General features: G+C 41.3%; 1 pseudogene; it reads left to right on the top strand.

Moving 5' to 3' along the window:
* The first annotated feature begins 23533 nt into the window (after positions 1-23533).
* Positions 23534-24767, top strand: LOC147902040 (uncharacterized; annotated as a pseudogene).
* The last annotated feature ends 1132 nt before the right edge of the window (positions 24768-25899 follow it).

A 25899-nucleotide genomic window follows, 5' to 3' on the forward strand; every position in this document is an offset into this window, starting at 1 on the left:
CTTAAATGAATTATTTTTCACTACTTTTTTAAGGTAATAACAACGGTACAAAGGGATGTCTATGAATAAGAAGATTTATGTTATGTAAAAATGAATGAGTGACTAGTTTGTATATTTTTATGATAAAGGGATCTAGTTCTAATGAAAATAAAAGTGTAAAAACCATGTTTCCTAAAGAAATACTATTTTTAAAATCTCTTGAAAAACACGCTCGTATAAACTTGCTTATAGGTTTTTGCTCGTAAAATTGATGCATCCGAGAAGGGGGAGAAGGGAGGGGAGAAAGGTGAGGAAGAGGGAGAGGACATGGGATGCAAGAGGCATGAGAAGGGGAAGGGGGATGAGAGGCATTCACAAAAGGCAAGAAGAAAGAGAAACATAAGGCACCATTCTTGGAAAATAAGAGTGCTTCTATTTCTCAAAACTTGCATCCAACAACTATTTGCCTTTGGCATTTTATATGCTCTCTCTTCTTCCTATCTATTCTACTCTCTTATTCCTAGTATGACAATTCTCTTGGGTTGCTAGGGCTCAGGCTCCAAAGGCAACTTCTAACAAGATTCACAAGCGCATTACATATATTTATATAGTTTGTAGAAACAAGCAAATGTGACAATGCTAACCTGGGTGATTAACAAACCCTCTTGGCATACATCCTTGTATTCTTGCATGATTTCTTTTAGTTGTTAAGAAAATCTAGATCTTTTAATTAGAGGCTTTAGCTCTTATGATACTTCTTGATCTCAAAAGAGCCCTCATTCTAAGCTTTCTGTGGCACCTCCCTCTAGGGGTCCCTCCATCTCCACCACCTTCACATCTACCTCCACCTCCACATCCACCTTTACCGTTACCTTTGCCTCTACCAAGTCCTTTCTTCTTCAAATTTGGCAAATACATTCCTACACTTTACTTTGTCTGGCTTGTAGAAAATCAAGAGTGACCAAAGAGAGTCACGTATGATTGTGGAGTCATGGCTAACTTCACACAAGATAGCCGAGCAAGTGCTTCGTATACCAATCTTCTCTCCTCACAGTTGGATTATTGTGGAACCATACCCAACATCTATGAAGTTGATTTCAGACGATTTAGTATTTTCATCTTGATGTAAAATGGTTTAGAACTATTTACAACGGTCCCCATGCGACAATGAGAAAAGATAGTAGCAGTTTCTTTGCAATAGACTCCACGAAACATTGGACCGATGAAAGTGATACTTTTCTTCTTCCCAAGCACTGTGAGCAGGTGCATACTAATGATTTAATTAATCGAAGCTTTCGTTTTTAAAGATCCATTGATACATGTACTTGAGCATAATTTCATATATATAATTGACGACATTTGGCACCCATCTTCAATATAGGTGGTTTTTCATCCGGATCGTTCTGATCCAAGATGGTGGTACGTGATCCAAGTTACACCACGAAGTAAGCAAATTTTTGAAGATAGAGATGTGGATATGGAGATCCACTACCAATGCCAGATCCAATTGATCCCGATGAATCTAGCAAAGAAGATGAAGATCACAATATGAGCCAAGAGGAAGATGCGCATAATGACATCGCACAGGAGGAAGATGGAGATGATTCTCAAAACAAATAATATCTAAATAATGAGTCAAATGAATGCAAGAGCTAACCTCATTAAGGCCGAGACACTTGTATCCGACCACCCATACTTTACTTGCAGATTCAAGATTGAGAGACAAGCATGTAGTTTAGACATCCTAGCACCCTCGTACAATTGTGTTGATTGCAACTCTCGCATTTTGACCTCAGACTCTGACATCACATGTACATGGGATGTAGTGCCCCTAAAAATAGAATCCATCAAGTGGACCATACCCTCGTCATCATCCAGGAGACTATAGTCTTGCTCAAAGTGTGAAGGTATATGTGTACCCTCATCAGCCTCCTCAGCCTGTTTTAAGATTTCATGTAAATATAAGATCTTGTATTTCCTGGTATCCAATAAGACTGTGAACTTAAATAGCTTTGACTTACCGATAGTCCATCAACACGTGCAACACCGATGCTGGGTACTCGGGCTCCTCCCCATACATCCGCAAGTGGCGCATGATAATACGACGTCGATGTCGTACTTCTCGCTTGCAATGAGTGCAATGATAGTATAACCTCTCCGTAAGCCAGTTTGTACTCTCGGGTGTTGGTGCATCATCGGACGAGCTTCCACTCGTCCCTTCCATTTACACTTATAAAATCACAACATAAGTTGTAAGAAAATATATTAACAGTTATAAAATAGCATCTATGAGCTTCCCTTCAGCTTAGAACAAAAAGTGTCTCAAAGCATCGCTATATAGCGACGTTTTGCTTTTTTCCGTCGCTATATAGCCATGCTTTTAATTGAAAACATCGCTATATAGCGATTGAAAAGCGTCGCTATATAGCAACGCTGTGGGTTAAAATCGAAACCCGAGGCTACGTGCGGCACTTTCTTTAGCACTCTCTAATCTTTCAAGTAAATAATGTAATCTCTCCTCCCACCTATTTCCGATGACCTCCCACCTATTTTTGACAACCTCCCACTCTATTCTCCACTCCTCACCCTTCTCTTAGCTCTTGTGCTCCCTCTCCACCCTTCTCCCTCTTTGATTTCTTGAAAGGAAGTTTTTCAAGAGGTGAGTCTGTTTCAACAATGTAGGTTATTTGTTTGTTAGCTTTAGTTTTGTGAGTGCTTCTCCTTGTATTGCTAAACCTGTAAACTAGTTTTCATGCTTGTTTTCAAAGGATTGAATCAAAAAATGAGATTTTAAGAAAGAAAGAAGACTCGCCTTTTCTTTCCCTTTTTTGTATTTCTCTTCCTTCTCTTTCTCCTTGTCTCCTCAATCTCATCCTTTCAAGAAGTCACTTTTGTAATCTCCTCCTTCCTCTAACATCTTATTTTAAAAATGGTATGTTTCCTCTCTTTTGTAGGGCCAGTCCACAACATCGAGCGGGACGTACTATTTCAAGTAAGTGCTTTCTCTCTTTTTTATTTGTTATTTTTGTTATTTGCATTGGCCTGTAACTAGCGCCTTAAGCGCTAGCTGCAGTGATGGGTGTAGGAACCCTCTCTTCCCCTCTCTTTCCTCTTCTTTCCCTCCTCTCTCCTCTTCTTTCCCTCCTTTCCTTCTTCTCTCCTTCAATATTTCAATCTCTTTCCTTCTCTTTTCCCCTCTTTCCTTTCCCTCTTCTTCTCTCTTTCCTTCCCCTCTTCTTCTCTCTTTCCCTCTTTCCTTTCCCTCTTCTTCTCTCTTTCCCCCTTCTCTTATGCATAAGCATAAGAGAAGTAGACATATGCTCATGCATAAGCATGAGCATATGTCTCTTTTTCCTCTTTACTTTCCCTCTTCTTCTCTCTTCCTTTCTCTCTTTCCTCTTTTCCAATCTCTCTTTCCTTTTCCTCTTCTCTCTTTTCCTCTTTTTCCCTCTTTCCTTTCCCTCTTCTTCTCTCTTTCCCTCTTTCCTTTCCCTCTTCTTCTCTCTTTCTTTCCCTCATTTTCCCTCTTTCCTTTCCCTCTTCTTCTCTCTTTCCCCCTTCTCCTATGCTCATGCATAAACATAAGCATGAGCATATGCTCATGCTTATGCTTATGCATGAGCATAATTGAAGTAGACATATGCTGTCTCTTTTTCCCTCTTTACTTTCCCTCTTCTTCTCTCTTTCTTTCCCTCTTTCTCATTTTTCAATCTCTCTATCCTTTTTCTCTTCTTCTCTCTTTTCCTCTTTTTCCCTCTTTCCTTTCCCTCTTCTTCTCTCTTTCCCTCTTTCCTTTCCCTCTTTTTCTCTCTTTCTTTCCCTCTTTTTCCCTCTTTCCTTTCCCTCTTCTTCTCTCTTTCCCCCTTCTCTTATGCTCATGCATAAGCATAAGCATGAGCATATGCTCATGCTTATGCTTATGCATGAGCATAAGAGAAGTAGACATATGCTCATGCATAAGCATGAGCATATGTCTCTTTTTCCCTCTTTACTTTCCCTCTTCTTCTCTCTTTCTTTCCCTCTTTCCTCTTTTCCAATCTCTCTTTCCTTCCCCTCTTCTTCTCTCTTTTCCTCTTTTTCCCTCTTTCCTTTCCCTCTTCTTCTCTCTTTCCCTCTTTCCTTTCCCCCTTCTTCTCTCTTTCTTTCTCTCTTTCCTTTCCCTCTTCTTCTCTCTTTTCCCCTTCTCTTATGCTCATGCATAAGCATAAGCATGAGCATATGCTCATGCTTATGCTTATGCATGAGCATAAGAGAAGTAGACATATGCTCATGCATAAGTATGAGCATGTGTCTCTTTTTCCTCTTTACTTTCCCTCTTCTTCTCTCTTTCTTTCCCTCTTTCCTCTTTTCCAATCTCTCTTTCCTTTCCCTCTTCTTCTCTCTTTTCCTCTTTTTCCCTCTTTCCTTTCCCTCTTCTTCTCTCTTTCCCTCTTTCCTTTCCCTCTTCTTCTCTCTTTCTTTCCCTCTTTTTCCCTCTTTCCTTTCTCTCTTCTTCTCTCTTTCCCCCTTCTCTTATGCTCATGCATAAGCATAAGCATCAGCATATGCTCATGCTTATGCTTATGCATGAGCATAAGAGAAGTAGACATATGCTCATGCATAAGCATGAGCATATGTCTCTTTTTCCCTCTTTACTTTCCCTCTTCTTCCTTCTTTCTTTCCCTCTTTCTCATTTTTCAATCTCTCTTTCCTTTCCCTCTTCTTCTCTCTTTTCCTCTTTTTCCCTCTTTCCTTTCCCTCTTCTTCTCTCTTTCCGTCTTTCCTTTCCTACTTCTTCTCTCTTTCTTTCCCTCTTTTTCCCTCTTTACTTTCCCTCTTATTCTCTCTTTCCCCCTTCTCTTATGCTCATGCATAAGCATAAGCATGAGCATATTTTCCCTCTTTACTTTCCCTTTTCTTCTCTCTTTCTTTCCCTCTTTCTCATTTTTCAATCTCTCTCTCCTTTCCCTCTTCTTCTCTCTTTTCCTCTTTTTCCCTCTTTCCTTTCCCTCTTCTTCTCTCATTCTTTCCCTCTTTTTCCCTCTTTCCTTTCCCTCTTCTTCTCTCTTTCCCCCTTCTCTTATGCTCATGCATAAGCATAAGCATGAGTATATGCTCATGCTTATGCTTATGCATGAGCATAAGAGAAGTAGACATAGCTCATGCATAATTTTCCGATGCTTTTAATGACTTTAATAACGACATTTGTGCCGGTGAAAAAAAAATTAATGTAAAAAGCGTCAGTATTTTCATCAGAAAAGGGTCTATGCCTTGTAGTGTATGAATCCCATAGAAATGGTTCAAGTCATTCTAAATGGACTAGGATAGGGATAGGAGGCTTTGGTCTAGAGTATTGTCATCAAAAGGAAAATTCCAACCCTGGAAGAGTTACAATCAGTGTTACTTGGTGAAGGACTTAGGACTCATGCCATTCAAGCTCACAAAGGTCATTCCAATTATCAAGCATTTACAGCCTTTGATAGAGGTAGAGACAAAGGCAAATGTAAAGGTAGAGCCTCTTAGAGAAGTGGTCATCAACATCGAAATCAGCATCAACATCAACATCCAAGAGGAAATCATTCCAATAGAGGGATATTTTGAGGAAGAGGGAATGCACCCACCATGTCAAAAATTCCATGCAATTACTATCATAGGTTTTGACACTATGAAAGATATTACCACACGAAGCAGTATGACCAAGGAGGCCAATCTAGCAGCAATAGAGTGAATTTTTATAAAAGAGGAAATCACCGTGGTGAACATTCAAGTCATAGTCAGTATGCCGATGAGAATGTATCTTGCAAGTGAGGATATGCAAAAGACTGATAGAGTGTACATTGACATTGATTGTGAATCCAATGAGAATGTACCTTGCAAGTGAGGATATGCAAAAGTCTATTGTTTATCTAATCCATTTGTTCAATTCCAACACCATTCTGATGCCATTCTGACAATTGCTCTTCTACAAATACTTTGTTGGGTGCAGAGTTCAAGAAGATAATATTTTGGTGTTGATTGAGAATCAAGAGTAGCATGATATTTATCCAAACTTTGATCATAAGAAGTGGTTAGACCTATTGACAATTGAAACAAGATGAAGCAATTTCATTTCATCTAAGCCAAAGCAGATCATGGCGCATCTATTTCTCAAGCTTGGCAGACATTGATTGTGAATCCAAAGGGGAATGCAGCTACCAAGTTGGCCACATGGATCAAGATCCTTGGTACATCGACAATGGTGCATCGTCTCATTGAGTAAGTCGAAACATCGAGTAAGCCCAGAGTTTGAGCAATGCTTGTGATGAACTTTCTCTAAACCCATAGTAGCAATAGTTCTTTACTAGAAATGCTTGAATCTACGTGACACTATTAGAGATTGTTCTTACTTATTTTTCGTATGATTCTTGGCAACATACAAAGAAACAACTTACAATTGGGGATAACTTGTAAGTCCATGCAAGTCAACAATGATTCAATGAATCCCAAATGAAAATTTATTGGCAACATACAAAGAGAAAACCTATTATTTGATAAATAATAAATCCATGCAAGTTAGAAATCATTCAATAGGTACAAAAGGGGAAATGTTGTAATGTCTATACCTCAAGATAGTTACTCAAAATTATGTAAGGTAGCACATGAGTTGAATGGGTTTCTTTATTTTGTGGACTTATATACAAACAAAAATAGTCACGCCAATGATATAGAAGATCCTCCTAGAATAATCCTTCACAAAAGACTATTTGTAGCTTATTGATTTTTATGGTACCCATATGATTTGATCCATTTTGTACACAAAATGATGACATGAATAAAATGTTTAAACTATGGAGCTAATAAGTTATTTATCACCTTATGACCATGATGCTAACAAAATATGGATCACCTTCATTTGTCCATGACCATGTATATACCTGTGGGATGGAGGGAGGGAACCAAGGACCCGAACTCTATATGAGAAAAAATTAAGAAAAGATAGAGTTTGATAAGGTTTAGCTCTGATGAAACAAAGATAAGTACAAACTTTCTAAAGCTCTAGAATTTTGACACTCTAACATGATAAATGGATATATTCATATCATTTCAATCATTTTGATTACAAACATGACCATATTTGGAGTCTGATTGACCAAGTTATGGCCCAAATAAAATTGGCAAGAGGAGCCTCCCAGGATATCACGAACTCCTGGGATACCGTGTGAGCAGCCACCTCAGCCCAATCAACTGTCACTCCCATTGCCTCTTGCTCAATAAACCACAGCTTTGTTCCTATGCGAAATGCACATCACGTCTCTGCATCTGTAGGAAGATGACCCATCGCATCTTGCTGTGGATCCAATTTACGAGAGTTAGAGTTAGCTAAAGTGCATGTAATATGTAGTAAAACAAATAGAACAATACATTAAATGAGAAGAAGTAGACTTACCACGGTTGCCTCGAATACCAACCGTCCGCCTGCACCAAAGTGAGAAGTACCTACGATGTCCAGCCGTCTCTTTGCAGCCCTCCTCTGACCCTCGAACATTTTGGGATGGTCCCTATTCTACTTCTTGAAGAACTTCCAATCAGCTTTGTCTGCCCAGCTGGGTTTAGCCAACCCCTTTGTGATGGAAGTATGCAAGGTTGATCTACGATGCTTCAAGACCAAACCCATGCGCTCTCGCATATAATTCTCATTAAACTCCCAATTTAGAGGGTTAGGGTCTTTTTGTTTTAATTCATCGATGAACACCTGCTTCTTTTGGTCATCTTGATACCACCAATTGGTAGCAATGCCGCTCTTGAAGTGATGGCTCATCAACTGCCTCATGGTGGCCATCACTGCTTTGCCCTTTCTATCTTCTATTATCTCTCCGGCAACCGTGATTTGATAGGAGAGATCCCCTAATGAGTAAGAAGGACTGATGGTAGCAGAGTCAGAAGGAGTGTAAGCTGTGCGAGCGCTTCTGGAGCGAGGAGTAGTAGTGGGAGTAGGAGAGGGCAAGGGACCTGACTGATACTATGTCTCCAGACCAAGTGGAGACCTATAAGGATGTGAGTGTGCTGACTCCTCTACATCTCTCGAGTTAGCACAACATAAGATGCCCCTCTTGCTCTTCCTTCCCTTACAAGAGGCACGCGCAGGTGATGACCCCTCGGTCGAAGGGGCATGAGGGGATGGTTGGGCAGTACGTCCAGCCATCAGTGTAGGGGACGAAATTGATGAGGTCCTTTGAGATAGCAGAGAGAAGAATCTCGTTGTCTCATCATCGCTCATCTGTGCTACAAACTTGTCGGGACTCCCAACAAAGCCATGCGCAGCTAGAAAAGGAGTTCCCCGAGGGGTAGTCGCATTGCTATGTCTGAGAGGAGCCGGACCAATTGTAGTCGCAGTGCTAGGTCCGAGAGGAGTCAGACCAGGGTATACTACACAGGATCCTATTATGACATTTACATACCGATGTTTAATGCCCACGTGGCGTTAATCATCGGTATGAAAAGCGAGTTTCGTAAAGCGTTGCTATATAGCGACGCTTGCCAAAAGTCACTATATAGCGACTTTTATAAAGGTCGCTATATAGCGACTTTTAAGTGTCGCTATATAGCGACACTGATATACTATTTTATAGCGACATTTTCTAGAGGTTTTATTTTCCATATAGGTCTTAAAAGTTAGTTTTTTCCAATGACAAATTTTTTTAAATTTTCATACATGTTTGATCTCATAGAGAATAAAAATATGAGAGCATGTACATCAAGCCTTTGAAGCTCATATATTCATGTCCAAGTTTGAGATGAAAAAAAACAATTAAGAGCATTTACATCAACTGTTTCATCTTGAGCCAAGTCTAAGGTGCCAAACAAGTCTATCTCCAACTCTATACCGAGTTGATCTCCTATATCATCATCATACTCTAGCATCGTACGTTCACCTAAAAGTATTTGATCATCTTCTTCAATAAAGTGTGGTGATTATTGATGATAGTTGTCTTCTTTCTCAATATCGTGATCTCCATCTTCCTCCTGTGCGATGTCATTATGTGCATCTTCCTCTTGGCTCATATGGTGATCGACATCTTCTTCACTAGATTCATAAATTGGATCCAGCATTGGTAGTGGCATCTCCATATCCACATCTCTATCTTCAAAAATTTGCTTACTTCGTGGTGCAACTTAGATCACGTACCACCATCTTGGATCAGAATGATCCGGATGAAAACCACCTATATTGAAGATGGGTGCCAAATGTCATCAATTATATATATGAAATTATGCTCAAGTACATGTATCAATGGATCTTTAAAAATGAAAGCTTCGATTAATTAAATCATTAGTATGCACTTGCTCACAGTGCTTGGGAAGAATAAAGGTATCACTTTCATCGGTCCAATGTTTGGTGGAGTCTATTGCAAAGAAACTGCTACTATCTTTTCTCACTGTCGCATGGAGACTGTTGTAAATAGTTCTAAACCATTTTACATCAAGAATGAAAATACTAAATCGTTTGAAATCAACTTCATAGATGTCACGTATGGTTCCACAATAATCCAACTATGAGGAGAGAAGATTGGTATCCGAAGCACTTGCTCGGCTATCTTGTGTGAAGTTAGCCATGACTCCACAATCATACGTGACTCTCTTTGAATCGATGTGTTCCATGTGAAAATGTCATCCATATGACCATAATGCACTGTAATTTTTGTACTGTAAAAGAGCATCATTAAAAGAATGAAGATGCATCTATCTTATAGCGTATATTGCCACAAATAATTACTTAATTACGTCAAGAGGTAAGAAACTTACATGCACCATACATCCAGATGATAACTCTCGCTTGCACTCGTTTATTGTCTATCCATCGTGTTCGGCTTTACGTAGAGCCAATTGTAGCCAATCAAGTGACATGTGAGTAGGGAGAAGAGCCAGATCCCGTGGATATGATTGCGTTCGCCTGTACATTACTATGAATCTTGTCCTTGCATTTATTCTTTCTGCTTTGGCCACTTCATATCTCTCAATCCACTTCTGCATCTCAGGGCTATTGTTGATACCAAACTTATTGAATTTCTCCATTTGCTCTTCGCTCATCTTTCTTTCCATCCCTTTTCCTTGAGGAATGTCGCCAACGATGCGATCATCATCCTTGTTATGCCAAGCTTGCAGCATATCGAGATTCATGGATGCAAGAAACTCTATGATATATACTAATGACTCTTGCACAAGCCATCCCTCTGCCATGCTTGCTTCTTGTCTTGCTCTTTGTCTCACAAATCCCTTCTCCTTCTCCTTCTCCTTCTCCTTCTCCTTCTAGTCTGACTCCTCTCGAACCTAGCATTGCGACTACCCCTAGTCCGACTCCTCTCAGACGTAGCACTACGACTACCCCTCGGGGAACTCCTTTGCTAGCCGTGCATGGCTTTGTCAGGAGTCCCAACAAGTTTGTAGCACAGATGAGCAATGAGGAGGCAGCGAGATTCTTCTCTTTGCTATCTCAGAGGACCTCAGCAATTCCCTCCCCTACACTGACGGCTAGACGTACTGCCCAGCCATCCCCTCATGCCCCTTCGATCGAGGGGTCATCACCTGCGCGTGCCTCTCATAAGGGAAGGAAGAGCAAGATTCTCAGCTTATGTTGTGCTGACTCGGGAGATGTAGAGGAGTCAGCACACTCACATCCCTATAGGTCTCCACTTGGTCTGGAGACATAGTATCAGTCAGGTCCCTTGCCCTCTCCTACTCCCACTGCTACTCCTCGCTCTAGAAGCACTCGCACAGCTTCCACTCCTTCTGACTCTGCTACCATCAGTCCTCCTTACTCATCAGGGGATCTCTCCTATCAAATCACAGCTGCCGGAGAGATAATAGAAGATAGAAAGGGCAAAGCAGTGATGGCCACCATGAGGCAGTTGATGAGCCATCACTTCAAGAGCGGCATTGCTACCGATTGGCAGTATCAAGATGACCAAAAGAAGCAAGCGGTCATCGATGAATTAAAACAAACATACCCTAACCCGCCAAATTGGGAGTTTAATGAGAATTATATGCGAGAGCGCATGGGTTTGGTCTTGAAGCATCGTAGATCAACCTTGCGTACTTCCATCACAAAGGGGTTGGCTAAACCCAGCTAGGTAGACAAAGCTGATTGAAAGTTCTTCAAGAAGTAGAATAGGGACCATCCCAAAATGTTTGAGGGTCAGAGGAGGGCTGCGAAGAGATGGCTGGACATCATAGGTACTCACTTTGGTGCAGGCAGACGGTTGGTGTTTGAGGCAACCGTGGTAAGTCTACTTCTTCTCATTTAATGTATTGTTCTATTTGTTTTACTACATATTACATGCACTTTAGCTAACTCTAACTCTCATAAATTTGATCCACAACAAGCTGCGATGGGTCATCTTCCTACAGATGCAGAGACGTGATGCGCATTTCGCATAGGAACAAAGCCGTGGTTTATTGAGCAAGAGGCAATGGGAGTGACAGTCGATTGGGCTGAGGTGGCTGCTCGCACGGTATAAGTCTACTCCTACTTGTAATCTCACTTTTTGAATTGTTTTATTCTTTAAGTTCCAATCTAATTTTCAATTTATATGGTTCACTCTTAGGGTCAATGCTCAAGCGTCCCATCACCGGAGGCGAGCAATCACCAGGGCCAGGGATCAGATGCACGTGATGACGATCAGGGAGAAGGCGCAGCTCACAAGGACCAAGGATCAAGCCAACAAGATGAGGACGAGGACGATTCGGATGAGTAGTAGTAGTAGTGATAGTAGTAGCAGTTTGCATTTTCTTTGCCATGTATGTCATTTTGTATATCCGCTCGTTTGAGCAATTTCATATCACCCTTTCCAAAGGGTAATTTTGTAACAAACAATGTTGTATATGTTCAACATGTATATGCTTTTGTTGCTCGATCATTTCATTTAAGCGATTTTGTATCACCCTTTTCGCAAGGGAAATTTTGTTATAAAAAAACTTTGTTTTGTAATTACCCAAAAGAAAAAAAGGATTAGTGGGGCTAAACAGGGCCATAGCAAGCCCTATTTAGCCCCACTAATCCTTTTTTTTTTTGTTCTGTTAATCGTCGCTATATAGCGACGTTTACTAGTGTCGCTATATAGCGACGTTTAACAGTGTTGCTATATAGCGATGTTTATCATTGTCACTATATAGCGACGGTTCTTTTCCGATTCTTTTAGCGACATTTATAGTGACGTTTGCGCCCGTGAAAAAAAAATTAATGTAAAAAGCGTCAGTATTTTCGTCGGAAAAGGGCCTATGCCTTATAGTGGTAGTCCCCTCAGGTGTCGCCTGAGAGGAATCAAAGTACTCTGGAGCATATAGATTGTGATCTCTCCTCCTGCGAGGCTGTCCATACTCGTCGGACATGCGGCGTGATCCCATGTTTAACGTAGACACAAACACGAAATTAAAAAACAAAAAACAAACATAAGCAAAGGCATAGGCATAAGCATAGGCAAAGGAAAAGAGGAAGAAGAGGGAAAGGAAAAGAGATTGGAAGAGGGGAAAGAGAGAAGAAGAGGGAAAGGAAAGAAGGAAAGATGAGAGAAGAAGAGGGAAAGAAGAGGGAAAGAAGAGGAGAGAAGAGGGAAAAGAGAAAGTGGAGGAGAAGAGGAAGAAGAGGGAAAGGAAAGAGGGAAAGAAGAGGAAGAAGAAAAGAGGAAGAAGAGGAAAAGAGGAGGGAAAAGAGGAGAAGAGGAGGGAATTAAAAAAGGAGAAGAGGAAGAAAAGAGGAGGGAAAAGAGGAGAAGAGAGAAGAAGAGGAAAAGGAAAGAGAGATTGGAAAAGGGGAAAGAGGGAAAGAAAGAGAGAAGAAGAGGGAAAGAGAGAAGAGGAGAGGGAAAGAGATTGAAAGACGGAAGGAGAATCAGAAGGAGAAGGAAAGGAGGGAAAGAAGAGGGGAAAGAGAGAAGAAGATGGGGAAGAGGGGAGAAAAGGGGAAAGAGGGAAAAAGAGACATAAGCAAAAAGCATGAGCATATGTCTTCTTCTCTTATGCTCATGCTTATTCTTATGCATAAGAGGAGTCTTATGCATAAGCATAAGCATGAGCATGAGCATAAGAGAAGAAGACATATGCTCATGCTTATGCTTATGCATGATCATAAGAACATGAGCATGAAAGAGGGAAAAGAGGGGAAAAGAGGAGAAGAGAGAAGAAGAGGGAAAGGAAAGAGAGATTGGAAAAGGGGAAAGAGGGAAAGAAAGAGAGAAGAAGAGGGAAAGTAAAGAGGGAAAAAGAGACATATGCTCATGCTTATACATGAGCATATGTCTACTTCTCTTATGCTCATGCATAAGCATAAGCATGAGCATATGTCTTCTTCTCTTATGCTCATGCTTATGCTTATGCATATGCATAAGCATAAGCATAAGAGATGGAGACATATGCTCATGCTTATGCTTATGCATAAGCATGAGCATAAGAGAAGAAGACATATGCTCATGCTTATGCTTATGCATGAGCATAAGAACATGAGCATGAAAGAGGAAAAAGAGGGGGGAAAAGAGGAGAAGAGAGAAGAAGAGGGAAAGGAAAGAGAAATTGGAAAAAGGAAAAAAGAGGGAAAGAAAGAGAGAACAAGAGGGAAAGTAAAGAGAAGGAGACATATGCTCATGCTTATGCATGAACATATGTCTACTTCTCTTATGCTCATGCATAAGCATGAGCATGAGCATAAGTCTTCTTCTCTTATGCTCATGCTTATGCTTATGCATAAGAGGAGTCTTATGCATAAGAGGAGTCTTATGCATAAGCATAAGCATAAGAGAAGGAGAGAAGAGGAAGAAGAAAAGAGGAAGAAGAGGGAAAGAGGAGGGAAAAGAGGAGAAGAGGAGGGAATTAAAAGAGGAGAAGAGGAGGAAAAGAGGAGGGAAAAGAGGAGAAGAGAGAAGAAGAGGGAAAGGAAAGAGAGATTGGAAAAGGGGAAAGAGGGAAAGAAAGAGCGAAGAAGAGGGAAGGAGAGAAGAGGAACGGGAAAGAGATTGAAAGAGGGAAGGAGAAGGAGAAGGAGAAGGAAAGGAGGGAAAGAAGAGGGGAAAGAGAGAAGAAGATGGGGAAGAGGGGGGAAAAGGGGAAAGACTGAAAAAGAGACATATGCTCATGCTGATGCATGAGCATATGTCTACTTCTCTTATGCTCATGCATAAGCATAAGCATGAGCATATGTCTCCTTCTCTTATGCTCATGCTTATGCCTCCTCTTATGCATAAGCATAAGCATGAGCATAAGAGAAGGAGACATATGCTCATGCTTATGCTTATGCATGAGCATAAGAACATGAGCATGAAAAAGGGAAAAGAGGGGAAAAGAGGAGAAGAGAGAAGAAGAAGGAAAGGAAAGAGAGATTGGAAAAGGGGAAAGAGGAAAAGAAAGAGAGAAGAAGAGGGAAAGTAAAGAGGAAAAAAGAGACATATGCTCATGCTTATGCATGAGCATATGTCTACTTCTCTTATGCTCATGCATAAGCATAAGCATGATCATATGTCTCCGTCTCTTATGCTTAAGCTTAAGAGACGGAGACATATGCTCATGCTTATGCATGCAAATAACAAAAATAACAAATGGAAAAAAGAGGAAGCACTTACCTGGAATAGTACATCCCACTTGGTGTTGTGGACTGGCCCTACAAAAGAGAGGAAACATACCATTTTTCAAATAAGATGTTAGAGGAAGGAGGAGATTACAAAAGCAACTTCTTGAAAGAAGGAGATTGAGGAGACAAGGAGAAAGAGAAGGAAGAGAAATACAAAAAAGACTAGAAGAGGTGAGTCTTCTTTCTTTCTTGAAATCTCATTTTTTGATTCAATCCTTTGAAATCAAGCATTTTCCTCTTGTTGTGGCCTCTGTAATCTCTCCATCTCCTCTCTTTGCCTTTCTTGCTCACCTTGTTCATCTAGATGCTCCATGCCAGGACCCCACAGAGGAGGGAGGGGCAATTGATCAGGATTGGCTGGACTATTTTTCCCCTCTTGGGAGACCTCTCTCCTTCCACGGTTAGTTGTGTGGAAGGACTGAGAGGACCCCTGATCGTGCTTGGATCCTTCATCGTGCTAGGATTCCTCATGGTGCTGAGATCCCTAGGATCCCCCATGAGAGTCAGATGGTGGGGACTCGCATTGCTTGGACTCCTGATGATGAGAACCGCCTTCAAATCCCTGGTGATCATTGCCCTCTTGGCCACTAAACCTTGTAGTGTGTTCAAAGGCCATGGTGTTCTGAGGAGGACAACAGGTAGTGTCTAAACGGTGTCCAATGGGTCTAGTAGTTTGTTTAACTTGTGCCATAGAAATGAGGGATTTTAGGGATTTGAAGTGCTTTATATAGTCTTTTTTAAAGCACTTTAGGGTTTTTCTTTTAAATTAGGGTTTGTTGAGTGCAACTCCCCCCCTCCCAGGGTTTTGTCGCCAGTTCGGTAATACTTAATCTTCACCACCCTCCCTCCCAACCCACTCACCCCTCTGCCCTACCATGTTGCACATGCAATTCTGCAATTTCCAAACAAATTTGTGAATTTTGGAATCTATATTGACTCAAAATAATGTTAACTTTATTCATCAAACATTTTACATTTCGGGCTCTCTTAGGACCCCCAACGCCTCCCCTGTCTGACTCTACGTTGCAACCAAAGCACAACCCCTGGGCTCCTTATTGAGACTTCCAAGTAGCACATCTCCTTGTCTTCTTAACATGTTGAACCACTTTTGCGAGACTTGAGACCTCTACCTTATTGTGCTTGAGAGTCCTGGCCTCTAGACATCTATAAAACCAATCAAACATTTCGTGTAGTGCATTGCTTTGCACAATACCACCCCCATGTCTTGTATTCTTGAAGTATGCTGCCTTTGCTCCGTAGTGTGATTTCTCCATTTCTTGAGTATTCCAAATGGATAGAGGGCCCCATTGCTCCACAAACCATGGTGCATGTGCGTAAAGAATATGCTGTAAAGAAAAACATTGTATTAGAAACATAAACTGACTCAAGTTTAAAGCACAAAATTTCAACCTAAGGAGGATTACCATGTAATGTGTAATATGTGACTCCCCCCATGCTTCTACCATCAATGATATGAATTCTCCCAATGCTGTCTTGAATCTCTCATAATAAGCTCACCTGTTTGACCTATTCTAAGCAACTTTATAAATGCATCAAGCTTTGTCCACAGTTTTGCTCTCAAAGTAGCAATTCATGGATGTGAAGCTTGATTTGTGGTGCACTCACACACAGCTTTCTAGTACTCCCAACCTAGGGTGCTTTGAGCCAATGTATGTTTTTCTTTATCAACATTGTGGTTGGACAAAAACCTCCTTTAGCAGGAAGATTTTGTGTCTTTCCTAATTGTTTCTTGTCTTGCTTAAGCTTCACATTGCCTCCATGAAGTCCCATTAGTGAGAGTAGTTCTTCAGCTTTTGTAATGCATTGTGTAGATACTTGCTGTGGCCTCAAATTCCAAGCATAAACTAGATGGAGATAGAGTAACTTATCAAGTATATGCACTTCAGCATGCAAAGTACACATGTGTACCCGCTCCAATGGAATTGGTAGAATGGGGTCCCACTTAGGATCCTTTTTGTGACGATCAGGGGCTGCACTTTGGTTGCAAGAAAGGATGCCATTTTCCCATTGTAGGCTTCCCTTTTGCATCTTCTGAGAGTGGGTGCAATACAAGCATGTCCATTTTGCATCTGCACCTGTATCACAACCATACAAGCACTTGAGGGTCTTCAAATCACCAGCTAGATGCCATTCAACTTGAAACATGCCATGCCCATCCACAATTAATGTTTGCCCTACCCGTTGTCTTCAAATAATCGACGAAATGCCCGTTCTCTCCAAAACCCACTTCAATGTCTCGTGGCACTCCTTTAGCATCTCAAAAGCTGCAAGCCACCATATTTCCTTCTTAGATTGGACTAAGAAACCCTTCTCAACTTCCTCATCCCCTTGAGCAAAATGCAAGGCATCATTCATAATACAAATGCTCACCCTCTCTAGCTTGTGCTCTTTTACCAATTGAGCTTCATCCATTTTTATAACAAATACTAGCTTGCCATCTATACAATGAAAGAGAAATTCAGTAAGGATATAGAAATCAAAAGAAATAAAGTTGAATGTGAAGAGGGAATTTCTCTTATCTTCTTCTCTCATCCCATAGAATTTGACCATGGCTCTCTGCAAATTCTCTACATCCACGTAAACATCATTGAAACCATTCATCTCAAACATTTGGATGCCATATTTCTTTTTACTCTTCCAAGTCATTGTGCCACTTACACAATGGTATCCTCTAAGCTTTTCTCTAGCACATTGGTTTGTTTCTTGACATGCAAGCCTTACAGACCACGGTGTTGGCAATGGCATTGTAGATATCTTATACTTTTCCTCCATATTAGACTTGAAAATTTTAAAAATAGAGTTGTAAGCTTCATGACTCACACCAGCAACATCAAAAGCTCCAAGCACCTCCTTTGCTTGGACAAGTCCCTTGAATCCTTCATTACCTCTCTAGCAACTTGTTTACGTAGCCTTTTTTTTCTAGGGTCCTTCAAAACTTCCATGACATCACTTGGCATTATTAAACTTCTAGAACATATGAAGGATCACTATCATCCATTTCCATTGTTCCCATCACATCCTCCACGAAATTCCCAAAGTAGAATACAAATGAGTCTTAGTGGAAAGAATGCAACACCACAAATATTTTGGGGTAAGAAATTTCATTGAAAATTTGGGGAACTAACCTTGTAGCCCATATTCTCCTCTTTCAGGCACCACTATTGGTTGACAATGTATCCATAGATTGTAATTGTCTTTTCCTCTCCTTCAGTCCCAAAGGTGTTCCCTTCAACTTTTGTACTCGTTCTATCGACTTCTCTCGTTCCTTCTCCACAACACGTTGAACTTGGCCAGAGATAGACCTTTCCCAATCTTGTTTGCTTTCAGCAAGCTTCTGGATTGATTCTTCCAATTCATGTCACTCCAAGTCCAGTGCATGTGCTTTTCACTGAGCTCTTTGTTTTGCAATTAGAGATCCTGCATACTATTATGCATTGCCACAATAGTAATATTTCCCAAATGTGCAAGTTCTTCTGCTTGGGCTCTCTGGCTTGCTTACATAGCCAATGTCTGAGAATGGTTCAATCGATTGCAATAACCGAGCAATCCAGCATGTCCCTTGCCAACAAACCGAACAACATCATGCACTGTATGAAAAGGAGGACTCTTTTGGGTGGCAAGGTCTAAAGGATACAAGTTTCCATCCACCTAAAGGTCAAGATGCTTCTTCCCTTGCAATCGAAGACTGTGGAGCGCACTTTGAGGAGTTCCACTATATCCCAAAGAGCGTGTGCTTGCATATTTTGCCTCCAGTTGTAGGTTCACATGGTACTTGTTGGATATGTCCTCGAATGGTGCCATGAGTACTCAAAGAGAGGTATCAATGATGCAGGCTAAAATGTAGGGGAGAGCTAGCAAAGATGGAGCAGTGAGAGGGAGAGAGTAGCAGGGAAGAGGGAGGAGGAGAAGCAGATGATGGCAAGAGGAAGAGGAGAAGAAGAGTAGGGCAATAGGTGTAGAAGGGAGGGAAGGAGCTGCTGTAGAGGGGAGGAGGAGGGGAGAGATGCTACAGGAGGGAGGAGGAGGGGAGAGATTCTGTAGGAGGGAGGAGCAAAGGAGAGGGATCCTAGGCGGCTGGAGAAGGAGGGGAGAGGAAGGAGGGAGGAGGAGCCAGAAGGAGGAGGAGGAGGGGAGAGGGAGGAGGGAGGAGGAGGAGCAAGACGGAAGAGGGGAGAGGAGGAGGGAGGGGAGGGAGGGGAGGGAGGGAGAGGAAGAGGGAGAGGGGGGAGGAGGAGGGAGGGAGGGAGATTTGAAATTTGAAATTCAAATTTCAAAAAGTGACCCCCTCCCCTCATTGATGGGGGGAGAGGTGGGATCAAATGTGGGCTTAACCCACCTAGGTTGGGCTGGTTAGGCCTCTTTGGGACCCTCCAAGCCCCTTGCATTAGCCCACTAAGTATTCCCTAATCCATTCCTTATGAGGACCTTTTGAGACACCAATTCTCCCCTAATGTTATATATCTGATGAAAATCCTACAATTAATGAAAAGTAGTATCGGCAAATCATTGGATCTCTTATCTTACGATCACTTGAGGCCATATATTTGTTATGCAATAAATTCACTTGCATAGTTTATGGCAAATCCAAAACAATCTCATTGGAATGCAACAAAGAGATTCTTAAGGTACATTAGAGCTACAAGAAAGTTTAGAATCGAATACCTAAGAAGTCATCCAATGTTGAATGGATTTCTTGTCTTAAACTAAAGCAAAATATAGGGCACTCACTACAGTTGCCTATGAGGCTATATGGCCAAGAAGGTTACTGTCAAAAACAAATTACTTTGGTGAGTCAAAGACAACAACAATATACTACAATAATCAATCAACTCAAGAATTAGCCATGAATCTAGTATGTCACTCTAGGACAAAGCACATTGATGTCAGAGAGCATTTCATCAAAGAAAGGGTGTTACGTGGTGACATCACATTGCAACATTGTGACAATAAAGAGAATGTTGCAGATATTGTTACCAAATCACTTGGGAAAGAGCTTTCTGAGAAACATCGACAAGCTCTTGGTTTGATACAGGGGAAGGACATTCCCATTAAAGGGTGTGATGGAAAGTCCTTCTTTGATTCCCCATATCATGATCTTGAGGAAGGCCTATTTCATGATGTTGATCTTGAGGGAAGGTGTTGAGGATTCAGCTCAATAATTGATATTGTGCATAGCACTAACCAAAAGAGTGCTAAAAGGCACAAGGGTTGGAAGCCCTAATCCTAACCCTAAAGGGGTTTGTATGAGTGCATTCTTTTCAACTAAATCTAGTGTACAATTAGTCATTTGTGTTGTGCTCTCTAGGTGTGCCCTCTCTCCTCATCTCCAATCTTCTCCTCTCCTCTCTTCATATTTGTTCAAACACCACATCGACAGAGTCTATACCAAATCCAATCCCACATAAAACACACATACGTATGTATGGAAAGGGTTACTACACACTACTTGTAAGGACCTAAAGCACCCAAAAAACGTATAACATAAAAGATGTATTATGTTAATGGAATGTTGATCATGATTCATAACCTATAATCTAGCTCCTCCATCAAGCATGACATGTGACTATCAAACCCAATTACTATCTCCAACTACTCTATGATTTGGACACGATAGGTTTTGGATGATTCCAACATTTGTGTGGTGGATTCCAACTAGTCTTTCAAGTTTACTGAATCCATTCCCAACTCTAGCTCTTGTATATTCCCACTACCAGTGCTAATGACATTATTAAGATTTGTGTGCACCCAGTCAGTGGTATGTCTCATAGAGTTGATTTGTTTTGTGCTTTTGATTCACTTGCAATAGCCATCTCTAATTTTGACATCAATTTTAATTTCTCCTTCTCCATCTTTCTCTTCCAATCAGATATGACAATTTGCTACAAGACGATTAGTGTCTTATACAATACACTACTAAGGTCTATCTTCACAAGATGCTCATTTGTAATGGCTTCCAATGGGATTCTTGCATGATGCTCCTATTTGATACAGATGTTGTTCTGCCTACCACTCCTCATATTGGTTTCTTAGTGGTGGGCGAAATTGTCCCCATCCACCTTAGTGCCATGAGTGACTATAGCAAATGCTTGGGCAATACATTAACCACCCAATTGTTGATGACTACTTTAGACTTGCATATCCTACTATACATGGAATTAAATTCATCATATAATTCTTTCTTGACGCTACCAACGTGGTAGCCACGGTGCCTCTTTTCTTTTAAAACCTTTTGGTTAACATAAACTTCTTCTTTTTCTACTAAACCGACATCCACTCTTTGGCCAATGTGTGCTCTCTATTAAAAAGCTTGAACGAAACTGTGCCCTCCACAAGCTTAAATCGCCTTCAAAAGTTCAGAACCCAAAACAAAACTTGCCTTTAATGAAAGAAAAGTGAAATCTTGAATGGACATGCACTCTTTACCAAAAAGGAAAGCTGTTATCAAAATTTTAGAACCTATGTCAGAGTTTAGAACCCGTTACAAAAAGATTTGGACTTGAAAGTATTTGATGATGATGACTTATGCATGTGCATGAGAATCTATGCATGCATTGACCCAACGACTAACTCAAGTGTACTAATAGGATAATACACATTCTTGCTAATAGTACATACACTGTAGTGTGCTTAGACCCAAATTAGATTTGAATTTATTATTATTATTTTAGATATAATTAATGTCTTTATAATTAATTAATACTTATTGAGTATGATAAATTATATAGATATATAGAGGGGTATTTAAACTTTGTGTTGAAATTGGTACAATTATAGAAGGGGGTTAACAAATGTGTAAAAGCATGGAAATTATCTAGGGATATTTTATATACGTGCTTTCTCTCACCTAATATATGTACTTTTATAGAGTGACCCACCCCCCTCACCCCTCCCTTTCCCACCCCACCCTTGATAGTTGAAAGCATCAACTTAAAAGCATTTTGTTGTATGTGGGGCGTAGATAAAACTATAGTCGTAAAAAATGGAATCTCGTGAGCATGAGTACTTGAGCAATACCATCGCGATAAAGGTAAGTGGGATGTCTAATTCTTAAGTTTGAATACTCCACAAAGTGGGGACTAGATGGAAGGTAAAGAGAGTTGGTAGACAACCTGAAAGGGAGAAAGGTAAAACACAAGAGTGGCAGGCAATAGCTTGGGTGATAATATAGTAAGGAGGAAGGGAGGGTCAAAAGGAGGTCAAAGGATAGAAGGTGGGGGCACACCAGAATTTGGGGAATGTTTTTTCAAGTTGTGGGTTTGTGTGTAAGTGGGAGATTGTTTTGTTGGGGTAAGTAATATAGTAGGAAGGAAAGTGGGAGGAGAGAGGCGTGAAAGGGAAAAGAGTGTGTGAGTTCTAAGCACAATGGGCATGCACAAAGGTAGAGAGTGGACCAAATTACTGGGTTGTATTATATAGAAGTGATAAGCTTTATACCCCCTAGGCATATGTGGGTATTCAATTCCCTTGGGTACTCTTTTTTGTTGTTTTGCATGTGACTCAGTTTAACACACACACACACAGACGTGGCTCATGTTGTGGAACCACTACCATCTCCTAGGCTACTACTATCTTGTGTGTGTGTTTGGGGGGGGAGGGGGGCGCACGAATGCTCCTTTTGAAAAATTGTGTGCATGCGTGCGTGCGTGCAATGTATGGGCATGCAACTATGCTTGATGAATTTTACCTTTTCATACACTCAAAGTTAATCATTGCAATAGTGCTACAATTGCTTTCAACCTATTTATAGCTCAATAATGCTCAATGTTGGGATTTTCTTGCAGCCTTTTGATTGGCTGCTAAACTTTTTGCAAAAGGTGCGTATTGTAAGCTACACAAAAGCTGAATCAAGGTGTGAGTGGATGCATGGTCTCTGCTTAAAGAGTGAATATATTTTCATTCCAGTAGGTGAACATAATCCTACAATAAACAACCACTCTTTAAGGGAAGCATGTGCATTGGTGCACGCGCACACACACACACACACATAGATAGAGAACTTACTTTGGACATGATAGTTGAAGGGAAAGTACGTTCTTCTCTGATAATACAACTAAGGATAGCCGATAGGCTTTTAGAGAAGAGAAGGTGCTGATGTTGGAGGTGGTGGCACTGACTTCAATGGTAGGGAAGGGTAGGCTTATGGTGATTACTGGGAATTCGGAGAGCCACATGTTTAAAAAATATGATATTTGGATATTCCATATGTCAAGGGTGGAGGGAGGGTGTAACGAGAGGTGCCAAATTAGTCGATAAAGACCAAATTCCATCTCAATCAGTTGAATTTGCTAGTTGATGAAAATGAACAAAACCACGATCAAGAGAGTGTTGCAAATTCTGCGGGTGGGTATGGAGCTAGAGGGTTGTGACATGGTTGAGAGAGAGAGAGAGAGAGAGAGAGAGAGAGAGAGAGAGAGAGGGAGGGAGAGAGGCCCGGGTTTAATGTCACGTGAGTGGAAGAATTTTGATTCTGGCGTTAAGAAAACAAGCATTGGAGATGACGAAGACATGCAATGTGCACTGTTTTTTGTGAGAAGAAACCAGAGGTCATGAGGACGAGGACGATGTGCATTGCGTTTAGAGCAATGGTTATAAATCCTATCGTGTGAAAACCTCTAATTTCATGTGAGCTTGGAGGTTTGTAATATGGAGGGTTGGGGAAAATGTTTATTTGTGGGAGCACAACACTGGCCCGTTGTACGTCAGATGAGATTTTGGAGGGCAAGCCGTACATTGAGCAAAAGGGCGGGGTGGTGACGGATGTGGACGGGGCGGTTTTTTTGGCGGCGAGTGCTGGTGCATGGGACGATGATATAAAATGAAAAAAAAAAAAAACGAAGCTTCGTGGAAGGTGACGAAGTTACGAAGCATCACAGAAGCTGCTGCAGCTTCTTGTACATTCTTCGTTCCTTGTCTACTTAATAATACACTCCTCTAGTTCTTCTTCTCTATCACCCATCTTCTTCTTCTCCCTCCTGCCTTCATCCTCCATCTCCATGAAGCTCCCCAAACTCCTCCCCCTCCCCCGCTCCTTCTCCTCCTCCTCCCCCTCCTCCTCCCCCCGCCCCCCCTCCCCCAAACCCAAACCCTCCTCCTCCCTTTGTATCCCCTTGCCCCGTTCCCTTAGCCGTAAACGAGATCCCCCCCCCCCCCATCAACCCTCCCCCCCTCCAGCTTCGCCCACTTCCACTCCATCCCCTCCCCGCTCCCTCCACCACCCCATCGCCGCTGCCTCCTTCCGTAGCCTCCCTCCCCTCCTCCTCACCGAAATGCAACAGGTCTTCGCTCAGTTTGACGCAAACGGTGACGGCAAAATCTCGGCTTGTGAACTCGGTGCCGTCTTGAGGTCCCTCGGTGATAACACCACGAACGAAGAGGCCGCGCTCATGGTGCAGGAGGTCGATTCGGACGGGGATGGGTTTATCGACCTTAAGGAGTTCATTGATTTGAATACGAGAGCTGCCCTTCTAGGACCTGCTGACACGTCATACGTTGATGAGCTAACAGATGCTTTCGATTTATTCGATCTAGACAAAAATGGACAGATCACAGCAGAGGAGTTGTACTCCGTTTTGACGAATCTGGGAGACAAGAAAAGCACCTTAGAAGACTGCAAGCGCATGATTCGAGGGGTTGATCGAAAAAACTGTGGGCATGTTGATTTTGATGATTTCAAGATCATGATGACAAGCGCATACTAAACTTCTGTTTTAGGTGGTGACATTCTCTCTGTGTTTGTTCTGGAGTCTGTACATGCGATTTTTGAAGCTGGGGAGCATCACAAACGACAAGATGTACCCGTCGCTCACTTTTGTGCATTAATCAGGAATGTAGATCGTTTTGGAATGCTTATCGACAGAATATTAAAAACAGTTCTGTCAAGACGCTGAATTGTAGAACGTCGTCTTTTCGCTTCAGAGTGGAAAAGTGCACTTCTTTTCCTCTGAATGATGAAGGGTCCCGATAATTTACTATACTGTTTACACTCTTGTCAGTGATGTGGATGAAAGCTCCCAAAGTAGTGTGAAATTGTTTAGTACGCCTTTAAGCAAGTCTGCCTCCAATTTGTAGGTGCTGGAAATTAAAGCGCCTATATGTTTGATATATCATATATATGAGATGGTTTTACTACCATAATTTCCTTCTTGGAAACTATTTGTAAATGGAAGAAGCAACAGTGTTATTATAGCTCGAACCCTGTTCTTCCCTCTTCTAGGATTGCCTAGATTCGATATTTTATCAGAGCGCTCTTCCTCTCCTATTGACGTTAAAAGTTACTCTTCTTCAAGACTTGGCGTCCTTGCTGGCTTGAACGTGAAAGCTTCTTGATATCACTACCTACAAATATTGTACATCGTCAAATGCGCATTGCCTTATTCGTAACACCACACGCCTTAAGTGACATCAATTCAATCTATCACGTTATAAATTTCTCAAATCTATCGAGAATTTTATAAACTTACAAACTTCTCTTCAAGTCTATGCTTATCGTGAAACTTTTTGACTCCAATGTTCTAGGGCCCCTTAATGAGGAAAATCAAACTTGTTGCAACTATGCAGCATCGTCGCATACTAACACGGCCTTGATAGACATGGCGTTCAAACTTGTAGTTATTGACAGATCTGAACAGATTCTAAGACTCGAGAAAGGGTATGCGAATAATAACTCTCTTAATAACGTGTGGACCTTATTAACTTGTGGACCGGCCAAGATTGAAAGAAAAATGTGTATACCCAAAGGTTAGTATAAAGCAATTTGGAATGCATGATTTGTTGGAGCATGACTTGTAGGAGGAGAAGCAAATGGGTTTAATCCATACACCCATTTATGGTTAAGAGGTAATGCTAAATGGAGGATTAAATTCTCCTTTGGATGTTTCAAACTTCCTTTTTTGGAGATCATTTGACAAAGCTTTAACATTTGAGCTTTAAATAGCCTAATGTACTTAAAAAACCATTTGCTTTCTCCTTTGCATCCAAAAGTACCCTTTATACTAGGACGCGGTGGCCACATACACTTGTGCACGCTTGTTAATAGTGCATGGGAAAGCCCTTGCTTCCTACATGCTACATGTGGTAGAATGGTTGCCCAAACGAGTAACTACATTTTTCATGGATGAAGACAATGAGTCGTCAAGTGGCATCTCTAAGAAGGGATTAGCCAAACATATCAAAGACGCTACAAGGAATGCGAATGCCCCCCAAGAAAACCGGTTCAACTCTTTTAGGGATGCTTATAGAGTCATTACCCATTAAGTTCCCATTGCAAGATAGGTGTAATGAGAAGGTGCGGTTGATGTCTTGGAATCTAAGAGGTATATGTGATATCT

Source organism: Dipteris shenzhenensis, chromosome 5 (assembly GCF_047967505.1).
Source record: "Dipteris shenzhenensis isolate YYH24624 ecotype China chromosome 5, Dip_SZ_1.0, whole genome shotgun sequence".
NCBI lineage: Eukaryota > Viridiplantae > Streptophyta > Polypodiopsida > Gleicheniales > Dipteridaceae > Dipteris > Dipteris shenzhenensis.